Raw genomic sequence first — 13363 nt, 5'->3', positions numbered from 1 at the left:
AAAAATTATTGTTTACTTATATTTATAATTTAATTAAATAGTTGTTGTAATGAAATATCTAATCAAATTTAAATTCAAAATATACATCGTTGAAATAAATCAAATTTAAATTAAATTATACATGTTGTCAATATATATTTTTGTAAAACTATTACATTTAAATTAAAAAAAAAACATAAATAATTTAAATAAACATTTATTATTTTTGTTGTTGTGCATTATTTTATTTTTAGTAATATTATTTTTCATTCATAAATGTGTTCCTTTTTTCTAAAAAGAATTTTTCGTGTTTCACATCAACCTCCGCATCTTTTGTTGCTACGGGAATGTCCACTAAAATTACAATCTATAAAATATTTATTTATTATAGTGAAAACAAATCACAAATCCAAAGAATGCCATTAGTAATATTTTATTTTCACAAGCTTAGTAAAATATCAAATAAGAGAAAAATACAATTATAAATATTGATGATTGATGATAATAATTATAATATTTTGTAAAACTATTCACTTTTGAATAAAAAACATAATTATAATATAATCAGAAAAATAGATATATAGAGAACCGAAAACTATTATGTAATTGTAAATTAATTTTTTTTAGTATTTTTCAATGATTAAATAGTTAAGATATTTAAGCAAATTAAATTTTTAATTAAATTAATAGGTATATATATTAATATTTTAATTGTTAAGATATTTTAGATAATAGAAAATGAATAAAAATTAGATTAAATGAGAAAATAGAAAAAGTGCTTTGAATAAATTTTAGAGTCCCACATAATCTCATCGAAACTCTCATTTATATATATAGATATATATATAGAAATAGATATAAAGATATAGATTTAATATTTACTGAATTACATAGCGAAAAGAAAAATTGAAAATTTGGTACGTGGGTTCTTTAAAATTCATATATACAGTGTAAATAGATATACTCAGAGTGTACTTTCTTTAGTGAAAATAATAATAATTAGAATTTTAAATAAAAATGACAGGATCAAGCGATTTAACACCCGATAATAAATTTTAATTCTCATTAATATTCAGGTATTATATGTTCTTACCAATATCAAGGTAGTTCTCTTTCTAAGGAAGAGAACTGCCTGCGAAAGCAACATATTATTTTGTAACGGCATACTTTTATGGGTTAAAACTGAAAAAATTAATAAAATATTAAAGAAAATAAAAAATTAGATACTTTAGATTGTAAAATGTTAATTATAAAATGATATAATAATATAATAAAATCTAATTGTGATAACTGTTTAGTTAAACCATATGTGACCATTCTCATTGATATCTCTTTCATGTTATTATTATTGTATAACTACTGTTACGTATGACTATATTATAATCAATGTATTTATAAGTACGTGTATTAATTTGGTTAATTCTGTTACATTTGTTGAAGGGTTGATGTACGTATATATGTATGTATATTTTTTTTTGGACACAATATAAAATTCTCACAAAATAGTAAAAATAGATTGTAAAAAATATAGGATGCCACCTTCTCATTTATATATAGATATAGATATAAATATTTTGTAAAACTATTCACTTTGGAATTAAAAAACATAATTATAATATAATAAGAAAAATAGATATATAGATAATCGAAAATTATTACGTAATTTTTAATTAATTTTTTTAGTATTTTTCAATAAATAAGTAGTTAAGATATTTAAACTAAATAAATTTTTAATAAAATTAATATGTATATATATTGATATTTTCAATTGTTAAAATATTTTAGAAAATAGAAAATGAATAAAAAAATTAGATTAAATGAGAAAATATAAAAAGTGATTTGAAGAGATTTTAGAGTGCCACATAATATCTTTGAAGCTCTCCTTTATATATATATAGATTCGTACAACATGTTTTTTATATGTACACGTGAATGCGTCTTGACCTCAAAGTGTAACACTAGGCATGTTTTTTTTATATATATAAAAAATCTAAAATGTGTATAAAGAAATTTATGTTTTGTGAAATATGTTATTTTGCCCGATTACCTTTTATTTTTAAAAATTAACTTTTACACCTCGTGTTTTGTCAAAAGGTTAAGAATATAAATAGATAGATCGATTATTTGAACACTCTATTTTGATCGATTACCTGTAACACCCTACTCCCCAAGGACCGTTACACGGTGTATTTTAAATAATGTTAAACTCGCTAAACGAGTCATTTGGCCATAATTGTGTAACTAAACGTGATTAATGATTTATGATTAAATTTTTTGGCCAAAGATACTAACGTTTCACTAAAACGTTTATTGTATATATGAGATCCCAAAATACATTTGAAAGGTTAACTACAATAAAAGAGTTACAACCTATCGACTTAAGCGACAAAATAAGGTTTAACCCTAGTTCCTCTTTAAACCCTCGACCGTGGTGGTCGAGCAGCCGCATATGTACACATCGTTACCTATGCTCTCCAACTCAAGGATGGTCCAATTTTCTTTTCCCTTTACCTGCACCACATAACACCCGTGAGCCGAGGCTCAACAAGAAAACCTAAACATGCTCATAAGCAGTTAATAACATGTTACAAAATCACAATAAACATGTCTAGCAGTAATAACCCTACTCATGCATGCATACAAGTACAAATAAATGATTATGGAATCATTCTGGGGCTTGCAGCCCTAATCAGATGACCATAAAGTCAACTTAGGGTCCTCAGCCCTAAGTAGATGACCATAGAGTCAACCTGGGGTCTATTTCCCTGTCCTCTGTATAACCAACTTTGGAGTTTATCTAGCGTACTCGACTCTAAGTTTTCTCCAACCAGTAGATCGGTCAAGTGTATGATGCGCTCCTGGTTAGGTTAGATCATATGGACAAGCGCTTAGTGCGCTATCACCCTGCTTGACTAATAAGTCAATGCCTTATGACCAGCATTCAGTGTGTTAATATCGTCCTTGACTAATAAGTCAATGCTTTATGACCAGCACTCGTCGTGCTAATGTCGTCCTTGACTAATAAGTCAATGCTTTACGACATATACTCACCATGATAATGTTGTCCTTGACTAATAAGTCAATGCTAGGATATGAGACTAATAAGTCACCCCGGGGCCCTTAGTCATATCCTCTGTATAAGCGTATAATGCGCTGACCAATACTCAACGTGCTAAGGCCGTTCTTGACTAATAAGTCAATGCTAGGATATGGGACTAATAAGTCACCCCGGATCCCTTAGTCTTATCCTCTGTATAAGTGTATAATGCACTGACCAACACTCAACGTGCTAAGGCTGTTCTTGACTAATAAGTCAATGCTAGGATATGAGACTAATAAGTCACCCAGGATCCCTTAGTCCTATCCTCTGTTTAAGCGTACCTGGCGCTTCTGGTTAGCCTAACCATAACGACCAGTGCTCAATGCGCTATTGCCGCCCTTGAATAATAAGTCAATGCTATTCGACCAGCGCTCAGTGCTATTGTCGACCTTGACTAATAAGTCAATGCTTTACGACCAGCGCTCAGCGCTATTGTCGTCCTTGACTAATAAGTCAAAAATTTCTCAATAAGATAATGCAGACATGCATATATCACATGTCAAATATCCGGATATAAAGCATTCGGCATGCTTAATCAATAATCACAAGCATAATCATAATCATGCACATTTACAGAGACCCAAGCTCTGATCAATTCTATATTCAATATTTAGGTCATGCCATAATCACATGTATCATATACTGAGTACAGTTTTCTTACCTTTAGTCCAAGCACAGGTTACCAATAAACGACCCTCGAGCACGATCCTGATTCTGAGCCCCTAGTGATAACCTAGTCACAACCATAATATGGAATCCCGTAAAAAAATGAGTAAATAAAGGATTCTGGATCGAGTCCTCCTAGCCTCCAGGACGTCGAATCCTACCAAACCGGGTAGTAGGATCGATCCCGAGCCCTTAGGTTTAAGTTACCACGACTAAAACCCAAACCTGGCCAAAATGCTCAGGCGAGCTGCGACCTGGCCCTAGGGGTCGTGGTGCGCCTCCTAGACAGACAACGCTCTACCTGGGCTTCAGGGTGCGGGCTGCGACTTACCCCCTAGAGTCGCGGCGCACCCCTTAGGTAGAACCCCCCCCCCCCCCCCCCCCTTGGTCCTGGATTCACACAGGTCGCGGTGCTCAAGAACAAGGCCGCGACCCAACTTCAAACCCAGCCATTTTCTCCGTTTTTCCCATCTCAAAATCCTCCATAAACCTATCCAAACATATCCAAATCCCAAAAACAAAGTTCCCAAACATCTCAATGGCCCGAAACCATCAAAACCCAAGCTTCAAACAACTAAAAAACTCTTCAAAACATAAAATCCAATCAAAGCTTAAAAACTCAAAAACTCAAAACTTAAAGCTTGGATTACCTCTGATTGAGTCGTTTCCCAGTTAAATCCTCTGGCTAACAAGCTTCTAATCTTCCCTAGAATCGTTATGACTCTAACCTTGCTTGAATCCAAGTCCTATGCAGAGTCCAAGAACTTTACTTAGCTAGTTAGATAGTAGTAGTAATAGTAATAGTAATAACTAGTAGTAGTTGTAGTATGTTTATTACTATGGATTTTGGTTCAAGTCGGGACTTAGTTGGACACTCGTAGCAATACTTGTAGATTTTATAAGTTTAACCTATAGTTTAAGAATGTTAATTATAACCTAAGGTTTGATTAATATGATTGATTATGGAGGTGATATTTATTATACTATAAGGTTTAGATAGACCCAATAAGATAATAGCACTTGTCATATGAATGTTTAATGAGAAATTAAGTATTTTTGAGGAATAGTTTATTAAGAATAATATTTGAAAATCCTAGAGTCTGCCAGCAGCTTTGAAATCGTTAAAGGACTTAGTCAAGGCTGTTTACTCAATTCAAATTAGGCTGAAAAAGTGTAATTACCTGTATAATATTTCAGCGTATGCCGATATATCGCAGCTCTAGGGGCGATATATCGCCATACGGGGATACGGAAAACACGTAACTTCGCACGACCATTTCTACGAGCCTTGGGAATATGAGCCCAGGCGATATATTGCCTCTAGGGCTGTATTTTCAAATGATTTTGAAACCGAGCTCATTTTATTCCATAAACCTCTTGATAAGCCAGAATCTTTTTGATCGAGTCTTTAGCCTCTGCTGAACGATTATTCAAATGTTTTTCAATTAAAAATCCATTATTTTATTCAAGCTAAATGAAGATCTTCTCATTCTTGAACTCTATAAATAAGACCTAGTACCCAACCATTTCTTCATTCTTTAAGCTGAGTTCAGAGCCTACAAGCTGCTAGGATTACTTTAGAGTGTTAAACACTTGGGTTGGGGTTATAAGATTTATCATTATAAGCTTATCAAACACTTGGGAAGTAAGATTTATAGTGTATTTCAGTTTCGAGGTATAGCTTGGTTATATAGCAATTTCAAAGGTATTCATAATTCTAGTTCCTTTCTGCATTGTTTCATTAGTTCTTATAGTTTTTCTCTACTCAAATCCTAACTCAGTATTCTTTATTCTTGATTAGGCATCTAAGTTCTTTGAACTTCAGGTTATTGTTGGTAAGTATCTTTTCGATGGTGTAGTTCATTCTTTTCATCTCTTTTCTTTAGAATACTCACCTCTCTATTAATGGTTTTAGGAGTGTTCCAAAATCCCAACCTTGTTCTCATCATTCCGGTATTTTGGTAAGGAAAATAGGATAGTTCTTATGTGATATGTGCTATGTTTATATAAAAGTGTTATGATTATACTATAGTATGATTTTATGTGTTATGATATATGCATGTTTTGGGGCTTATAGTTGTTATATAACAAACCCTAACACTTTTATGTTTTGGGCTTATAGTTGTTATATAGCAAACCCCAACATTTTTATGTTTTTGGGGCTTATAGTTGCTTAACTAGCAAACCTCATTGTAGTTTGAGGCTTATAGTTGCTTAGTTAGCAAACCCCAATAGTTACCATGTACATGGGTTAGAATTATGATATATGTGTTATAGTATATGATATATGTTCATAGTTTACATGTATGATTATGTTTCATACTTGTAGTAGATTTTCCTTGCTGGGCATTAGGCTCATTCCTTTGTGTTTTATATGTGCAGGAAAATAGTTATGGTGGCGAAAAGGTTCTTGGCAGCTTGGGCATGTGTATTGAGGGAGAATGGAATCGGTGGACTGCGTGAACGATTCGAGGTTGAAGTTGTTTCTAGTCATTTAAAATTATGCTTTACATGTATTTTCCGCACTTTGTTTTGTAATGAATTTTAAGATTTAAAGTTATGATTATTTTAATATTTTCAAAACAATGGGATCCCATATCCTAAATGAATTTTCATGTATTTAACCTTTGCTTTACAATTTATAATAAAGTTATGGTTATTTCATTTGTATGTTTTCTTAAGATTAGTGTTTGTGTATAGTAGTTATTAATGGTCCAAAGTCTAGAATAAGTTGGGTCGTTACATCCTAAAACTCGAGTTTCCTTCGAAAATGCTAACAGACGTCAAATGAACGAACGAGAGAGAGAGAGAGAGAATATTGATGTTCTTTTTATTTCTGATAGGTTACTTCGAACTTAAGTAACCTCAAGCAAACCCCAATGCTCGGGGTCCCAAAAACGCCCCGGGGTAAAATAGTCAAAATTCACAGAATTCCCTCCCGATCTCACTAACTCCCAATATATCATCAAATAATCATTCCCATTACCCAATATCCCGGTAGTGTACTAAATACCCAAAATACCCATTAACTCACACCGAGTCAAATATGGGTCCCATTGTGACTTTCCCAGTAACTTGTTCCCTAGGATCGTCTTGTGCCCAAGTAACCCAAATATATTCACATAATAATGTGGTCCCACACATATATGCCAAATATACCCATAACGGGCCAAATTACGAAAATTGCCCTTTTAATAAGAAATGGACCCACATGCATATTTAATATACCAAAACATGCATATCAAGTCATATTATAATATAACTCGCATAATCACATATTGATACACATATATATCACATAATCACATAATTTCCATAATTTGCCATCCTGACCCCCTAATTAAGGCTTTAAGCCTTATTAGGTAATTTGGGATGTTACATTACCTGTTTTAAACTTTTATTTTTTAAAATTAACCTTTGGACCATGTATTTATTCAAAAGGTTCAAAATTCTTTATAAAAAGTAAATTATATATATAATATATTTTGTGTTCGAGTTCACACCATTTTGAACCTTCTATTTTAGCCGATTACCCAATTGGACCCTTTATTTAGAAAAAAAATTAACTTTTGGACCTCGTCTTTTGTCAAAACATTGAGAATAGGAATATATATAGATCGAATAATTGGACCACATGTGTAACGCCCTCCTAATCCAGGATCGTTACACTGTGTACTTAAAATTGTGTCAGACCTGCTAATTACGTCATTTGGTTAAAATGTGTAACTAAGGTTAATGACAAGGGTTACGGTTGAAATTTTTTTGGTCAAAGAACCATTGACTTTTATTCCAAAAGTTTTATATAACATGGGATCCCAAAATATTACAACTCAACTATTAAAAAGGATGGATACATATCAAAAGTTACATCACCCGGCCTAAGTGGCAAAACAGGGCTCTAACCCTAGTTCCTTTGAGAAAACCTTGGCCGTGATGGTTGAGCAGCCGCATATGTACATGCCGCCACCAAAGCTCTCCAACTCATGGCTCGTCAAGCTTTCCTTTTCCTTTACCTGCAACACAAAGCGCCCGTGAGCCGAGGCTGAGCAAGAAAACATAACTTGTAACAACAGAGAATATAACTTTAAAATAACCATTCGACAATAATCAATAACATTAATTCACAACCAATATCATTTAAGTTTAATCACATGATCATTAGATCAAGTTGGGGTCGTTGCCTATTCAATTGTCTTTTAAGCCACTTCTCGGGCCTATGCCCTAGCTACGTGACCATAGAGTTACCTAGGGCCTTGCCCTTAGCTCTGTCTCACTAGCCATAGAGCTAGCCCAACCTCCGTGGTTCACCATCGACCTTAGAGTCGATCAACGTAATAGTACGTTGTTGGTTTAGGCCAATGCCTTTCGACCAGCGCACAACGCGCTATTGCCATCCTTGACTCATAAGTCAAGCCCTGATCCAGGATTACATATCTTACTTATAAGAAACAGATGTGGATAGGCACATCCAGAAAAATTAAGCACATATTCATGCTAATCACATAATCCCATAGAATAACCATTTTCATAATACTAATGTATTCATATAACGGGGCCACATGCCCTAATCATAGAATTCATGTAACGAATATAAGCACTTAAGCATTTATCGACAAGCATTTAGAACAATAGCCTAACATATCAAATCATGGGGCCCAAGCACTGATCATATTAATATATAATAGATGGGCCAAGCCCTAATCACATACAACACGTTCTGGGTGCAGTTTTCTTACCTTAGGTCCAAGCGAACGTAAATAAGAGCGACCCTCGAGCACGATCCCAGTTCCGAGCCCCTAGCGGTACCCTCTAATAAAGATTAATTCCCCCAAGTTGCTACTGAGTTAATTCCCAAATCCTTAGCTTCAATTCAAGTGATCCTAGCCCAAAATCCCCTTGGTCTTCAATGAAGAAATCAAAGAAAGCTTGGAGAAGGAGAGAGAGAAAGGTAGGAGGTCGGTTTAGGCAGCTTCCAAGTGTTTCTATATTTTGTCTTTTATTTTCTAACTTAAGTCACTTAAGTTAATCCCAAGGCTCGGGGTACAAAAGATGTCCCCGATGGAAAATTTCCCCAATATTCCCTCCTCAACACTCTAACTCCAAATATATCTCAAATTATTTATTTCCATAACTCGATAACCCAATTAAATGACTATTACCCAAAATACCCCTTGACTCGCCCCGAGTCAGGTATTGGGTCCCGCTGTGACTTTCCCGCTAGCTTGCTCCCTAGGATCGCCTCGTGCTGAGTAACCCATATAAACCCACATAATAATGTGGTCTCTCACATATATCACATATATGCACATAGATATACAATTATGCCCGCAATGGGCCAAATTACCAAAGTCACCCTTCTAATAAGAAGCAAACCCACATGCATATTTAAAACCCCTAAATATGCACATCTAATCATATTATCACGTAATTCACATAATTATAATTAACATAGCAATTAAACACATATTTTCACATATTGCCATCTCAGCCCCCTAATCAAGGCCCTAAGCCTTATTAGGTAATTTTGGGACGTTACAACTATCCCCTCCTACAGAAATTTCGTCCTCGAAATTTTACCTGAACAGCTCGGGAACCTGAACTCGCATATCTGCCTCCAGATCCCAGGTCACTTCCTCGACCATGCTCTTCCTCCATAATACCTTAACCAAATGTATAGTCTTGTTTCTCAGGACCTTGTCCTTCCTGTCAAGAATCTGAACTGGTTGTTCTTCATAAGACAAGTCTTGTAACGACCCAAAATCGCTAATAAGACTTAAGGGCCTTGATTAGTGTGCCAGGAGGGCATAATTGGGATTAGAATGAATTTTGTTGATTTAAATGCGTAATTACATGATTAATAGTGAGCATATGATAATTGATGATATTATATGATGATGTGAAATATATGTATGTGATATTTGTGAGAACCACATTATTATGTGGATAAATCTGTAGCCGGCGACTTGGAGCGATCCTAGGGCTAGATAGCGGGAAAAGTCACAATGGGGCATTATGATTGACTTTGGACAAGTCAGGGGTATTTTAGGTATCAGGTATTGAATTAGACTATCGGGTTATGAAAATAAATAATTGGAGATATATTTGAGTTTAGGATGTCTAAGCGGGAATACTGGGGAATTTTACTATTTTGCCCTCGGAGACGTTTCCGGTACCCCGAGCTTTGGGATTAGTCTGATAACTTAAGGATAGACTTAAGGAATATGTTAGAAAAATAGTAGACATAAGTTTAAACCGACCTTTCTCTCCTTCTCACTCTTTTCTCTCTTAGTAAAGGAAAAACCCTGGTTTTCAAGGGGGAATTAACTGAAACTTGGGGGAATTGAAGGGCTGAACCAGAGGATTAGCTCAAGGAACTAATCAAGGGTTGAATTAGAGCCAAGGTAAGCATTGATTTTTCATTCTGTGGTTAGGAACTTTAAGAAAAATGGCTGAGTTTTTAATAGTTGTGATTTTGATATTCAAGGTGGAGTTTGAGGCTTGAAACTTTGAAGATAAGTCAGGGGATTCTTGGAGGAACGATTCTACAGCTGAGGTAAGTTTCAATTCAAAGTTTGATGGTTGAATTTTAGTATTTCCATGGCTGGTTTTGAGTTTTTAGGTTTGAAATCTCAGAAATTGGAATTGGGATTTTGGTGAGTGTTAGGCTGGATTTTTGGTGGAATTGTGTTGTTTAAATCATTCTAATGATGTTGTTATTAATTGGTTTTGAGTTGGGAGCTTTAGGATGGCCAAAAGTGAGGTTTAGAGGTTGAAAATGGTGGGTTTTTCTGGGTTTGAAGGGTCGGGCCGCGGCATAGTTGTTGGTGAGCCGCGGCCGCCCTTCGAAGCTGATGCATGCTGAGGAAGGAGGGCGGGCCGCGGCATGGTCTAAGAAATGCCGCGGTCCTTACCTGTTTTTGTGCCTTAGGAGGGCTCTGTTTGGGGCCATGCCGCGGCATGGATGGCCTATGCCGGGGCCCTTAAGGGATTTTGAGATTTTAGGCTTGGGAATTTAACCTAGGGTGCTTGGAATTGGATCTTTTACCATATTTGGTGAAGTTCAATGTTCTGGGGACTAGAACTTGGTTTAGAAACTCATTTAAGATTGTTAATGGTATCCTTCATCATGGTTGTGACTAGGTGCTAAGCTAGGACTCGGGGATCGGATCGCGCTCAAGGAGTATCGCCCATAACTTATACATCTAGAAGCCAAAGGTAAGAAAACTACACCCGGTTGAATATTTGAATGGGACTAAGGGCTCCCTGATATATATGATTGAAAGAATGGTATTATGCCTTGTAAATTGTAAACCAATGGCCTAAGCGTGCCACGGTTAACCTGTACAATTGGCACGGCTCGGACATTGGTATCCAAGGACAACTTATTATGCATTGAGCTCGGTTTAAGCGGGTCGGAGTCAGTGGGTTAAACAGAGGGTGCGGCCTAAGGTGTCAGCCCTAGTATTTGTGTAATTGATTATTGTACTTGGCTTTAAATGTTGATTAATGAGAATTTTGAATAATCTAAGTATAGATGTGGATTGATTGTACCTTGTAGTATGCTTACCTGCTATGGATTGAATGATTGGACATGCTTATAATAGTACTTGATTGTCGTTATTGTATATGTTGTGTATGTTGTTTTCTTGCTGGGCCTCGGCTCACGGGTGCTACGTGGTGCAGGTAAAGGCAAGAGCAGGATCGATCAACTCTGATTGGAGAGCTTTGCAGGGTGAATGTACATGTCAGGCCGCTCAGCCGCCACGGTTGAGGAATTTACAGGGACGAGAGGACCAGAACCTTGTATTTTTCCTTAGGATGGCTAATGTTTACCTTTAACTGTTGAATTTTGTAAACTGGCTTTTAAACTTTGTACTTCTGGGGATCCCTTCTGTAAATTGTTTATAACTTATAAAATGTATCTTTTGAGGCCAAAATATCTTTTCGCCCTAGAAGACTTTAACTAATGACACGTTTTGATTAAACAACTTGATTAGCAAGTCTCACACCTTTATAAATACACAGTGTAGCAGTCTTGGCTATCCAGGGCGTTACAAGTCTGCTTCCAATTTCAAATCATCATAACTCAGTACATGAGTTCCATCTGACATATACTTCCTCAACATGGAATTTTGAAATACATTATGCACACTAGAAAATACAGGGGGTAAGGCCAACCTGTAGGCCACCTGCCTGATCCTCTCCAGAATCTCAAACGGTCCCACAAACCTAGGGCTCAGCTTGCCCTTCTTCCCGAATCTCTTCACCCCTCTTAGAGGTGAAACCCTAAGGAAGACATAGTCTCCCACCTGGAACTCTACGTTCCTCCGCCTCAGGTCTGAATAGCTCTTCTACTTACTCTAAGAAGTAAGCATCCGAGCTCTAATATTCTTGATAGCCTCAGTGGTACTCTGGACTGCATCTGGACCTAGATATTTCCTCTCACCCATCTCATCCCAGTGAATGGGCGACCTGCACTTCCTACCATACAACATCTCATAAGGTGCCACTCCGATGGTAGACTGATAACTGTTGTTATAAGAAAATTCTATCAAAGACAAATATTTACTCCAGGACCCTTCAAAGTCCAACACACATGCTCTCAGCATGTCCTCTAATAACTGGATAGTCCTCTCAAACTGACCATCGGTCTGAGGATGATAAGTTGTGCTAAACTTCAGCTGTGTACCCATTGCTCTCTGCACACTCCCCCCAAACTTGGAAGTAAAGATAGGGTCCCTATCAGACACGATAGACCTCAGCATCCCATAAAGGTGAACTATCTCTCTCACATAGAGATCTGCATACTGGTCAACTGTGTAATTCGTCCTCACTGGTAAAAAATGAGCTGACTTCGTGTACCGATCTACAATGACCCAAATAGAATCATGCTGGCCCACTGTCCTGGGCAAGCCTACCATGAAATCCATTGTGATATCTTCCCACTTCCACTCTGGGATATCCAGAGGCTGTAACAGTCCTACCGGCCTCTGATGCTCATCCTTGACCTGCTGACAGGTCAGACACCTCGCTACATACTTTGTCACATCCCTCTTCATCCTAGGCCACCAATATAAAACTCTCAAGTCCTGGTACATCTTCATGGTGCCTGGATGAAAAGAATACGAGGTGGTGTGAGATTCATCCAGAATCTCTCGTCTGATCTCAGTGTCCATCGGAACACAAATCCGACCCTTATAGCTTAGTAAACCCATACTCGACACTGAATAGTCCCTAGCTACTCCAGCTAGGACGACCTCTCTAACCTGCCCCAACTGTGGATCATCTAATTGTCTTTGCTTAATTCTCTCCAAGAGAGTAGACTGTAAAGTGATGTTGGCTAATCGGCCCACCACTAACTCAATCCCCGCTTAAGTCATCTCATCAATCAACTTCCTCGATATCTGTCTGGCACTATATAATTGTCTCGGCCCCTTTCGGCTTAAGGCATCTGCTACCACGTTGGCTTTCCCAAGGTGATAGAGGATCTCACAATCATTTATCAACTCCAACCAACGTCTCTGCCTCATGTTCAGATCTTTTAGGTGAAAAAGTACTTCAGGCTCTTGTGATCAATGTATATCTCACACTTCTCACCTTACAAGTAATGCCGCCACA

This window comes from Humulus lupulus, chromosome 6, assembly GCF_963169125.1.
Source record: "Humulus lupulus chromosome 6, drHumLupu1.1, whole genome shotgun sequence".
NCBI classification, from domain to species: Eukaryota; Viridiplantae; Streptophyta; class Magnoliopsida; order Rosales; family Cannabaceae; genus Humulus; species Humulus lupulus.
Note: the sequence above shows the minus strand (reverse complement) of the source record.